The following is a 2,502-nucleotide window of genomic DNA, read 5'->3' as shown; positions in this document are numbered from 1 at the left end:
ATGATTATCGGACTGGAGGGAAGCCAAACCCTAATAAGAAAATGTGTGTTTCTCTCCGATCCAAGTCAGACTAGAAGGTGTTGTTGGGTCTCTGTGGGTCCACCACAGAGTCCATATCGATAATCCGAACCGTTTAATTTGTAAGCCTCATCGAGTATTTCATTCCTTTAAAAAAATTATATTGATCGGATATTGATAGTCATTTAATCATATCACATTTGTGTCAATAGTAAGCATGATTTTTAAAATAAATTATTTATATAAATTTGATTTGATCAAGTAACTATCGATATCTTATCAGCATAATTTTTTACAAAAATAAAGTACTGGACGTGCCTTACATATTGAACGAGTCAGATTTTCAACAAGAACTCCATTATGGACTCACTGAAACCCTCCATTATGGACTCACTGAAACCCAACTGCACCCTCCAGTTGGAATACCCAACTGGAGAGTCTCCCTAAAAAAAATGTGGAGTTAGGTTTGCCTTGATATTAGACACAACAAACCAGATGGACCTAGATAGGATGTGAATTTGATCTTGATATTGGACTTATGCAAAGCAAACAACATGAACCAAAGGAATAGTTGTATATTTGAATTCATGCCAGTAATAGCAGAAACTATACTTATTAATTGACATAAAAAAAAATTACTCTCTTCTTCTAGTTTTTGGTGTAGAAGAAACTGAAAGGACAAAAACTAACATCAATTTCTCAAAAGGACACTCCAACCAGAGTTCAGATCCTCACCTGTCATTCTCTCCAGCCATTCCTTCGGGGGGATGAGTCAGATTGAGCCACATCACTCCACAAAAAATCTGCAACTCAAATTAGCTCAAAAAACAAAAATAAAAACAAAAACAAAATTCCTACTAACACTCTCTGTCTCCCATGTCCCACCACTCACCCACTCTCTCTCTCTCTATTGAGTCCGGATCCTCGGCCGCACAACCCTGCAGCCATCCCTGCCGCACCCCTAGAACGACGTCGTTTTGGGAGAAATTTCAATTTAAAAAAAAAAAAAAGGACTGAAGCTGGGGTGAAGAATCCATGGCGTCTAATTTCAAGTTCAGTGCCTGAACCACTCTGTCTGGAAGCAATACCGTCGAACAACCTTGAAATTACAAATAAAAAGTGTTTATAACTCAGTAAAAATGTGATAAACAAACAAATCAAGTACCAAAATCAAACAAAAACCAAGGAACAGATCTAGGTAAAATACAGACCCTAATGATGCCGCACCTGAAAACAATGACTCTTTTGATCAATCCATGCACGGTATCAATATCGAATCCACAATCTTTCTTCGGAGGATTTATAGAGATATAATCTTGGAATAAAAATAGATAGATCAGATTCATGCTGAACACGGTTCCAGAAATTTTTGAGTATTTCGGAACAATAATGAAACTCTAAAACAGTATACCTTTTCAAAAAATAAAAATAAAAAAACCCACAAAATCTACAACCCTTTCTAATCAAAATTTTCTTCAAAATCACATAGAAACCCACAATTCTCACAGAAATTCTTTGGAGGAGAGAGAGAGAGAGAGAGAGAGAGAGAGAGAGAAATCATGATGGTTTCTGGGTTTAAGAGTCAAGATTTTCAGATGGATCATGACCAAGAAGTGAAAAATATAAACTCTGATAGGCAGATCAAAATCGAAAATCAAGACTGTAAAGAGAACCAAAAAAAAAACACAAGAGGAGGAAGAAGACTATAAAAAAAAATCGAAAATCAAAAATCGATAATAAAAAATAAATAAAAAAAAAGACAGAAACCAGAAAGGAGAAGAAGAGGAGGAGGAGAGGGGAGAAGAAGGGGGATCTGCAAACCAGAGGAGGAGGAGCAGAAGGCAGATCCGAGCAAACCAGGCTCTGAACTTGAACTTAGACGCCATGGATTCTTCACCGCAGCTTCAGTCTTGTTTTTTTTTTTTTTTTTTTAAATTGAAATTTCCCCCAAAACGACGTCGTTTTGGGGGTGCGGCAGGGATGCCCGCAGGGTTGTGCGGCCGAGAATCCGGACTCCTCTCTATTCTAATAAAAAATAAAAAAAAGAAATAACTTTAATCTTTTTCATTTTATTTTCATAATGTATATATATATATATAATTTTTAATATAAAATTTTAATTTTATAAAATTAATATCAATGAATATATATACCTTTAAAATGAGACTAATATTAAATATATTTAACAAAAAATTAAAATAAATAAAGTAATTATTATGTTTAGTTATGTTTTGAAATTATTGTTTTTTAAATATAAAAACTAATTTGATGAAATAAACACACAAAAATCATATATTTTTGAAATTCTCAAAAACAATATTTATTTCAAAAAAAATCATATTAAAATAAAAAACATGTTGTATTTGATTTGCACCTATGCACGGATTGGATTTGTTTGTTTTTTATTTCCTTTAAAAAAAGGGTAAATTAGAAACACACCCCTTGAGGTTTACTTAAATTACAAATTACCTTATGTGGTTCTAG

The 2,502-nt window shown here is 33.5% G+C and overlaps 1 long non-coding RNA gene across 1 annotated transcript; it reads right to left on the bottom strand.

Moving 5' to 3' along the window:
* Positions 1-573: 573 nt before the first annotated feature.
* LOC145807569 (uncharacterized) lies at positions 574-1,806 on the bottom strand. The gene is made up of 2 exons (XR_014350790.1): positions 1,246-1,806; positions 574-1,117 (listed from the first exon to the last, which is right to left on the bottom strand). It is a non-coding gene; the product is annotated as an uncharacterized LOC145807569 (long non-coding RNA).
* Between the last annotated feature and the right edge of the window lie 696 nt (positions 1,807-2,502).

This window comes from Camellia sinensis, chromosome 14 (assembly GCF_055761805.1).
Source record: "Camellia sinensis isolate YWXY chromosome 14, ASM5576180v1, whole genome shotgun sequence".
Classification (NCBI taxonomy): domain Eukaryota; kingdom Viridiplantae; phylum Streptophyta; class Magnoliopsida; order Ericales; family Theaceae; genus Camellia; species Camellia sinensis.
The sequence above is the reverse complement of the archived record's forward strand: the minus strand, read 5'-3'. Positions and strand labels throughout refer to the sequence as shown.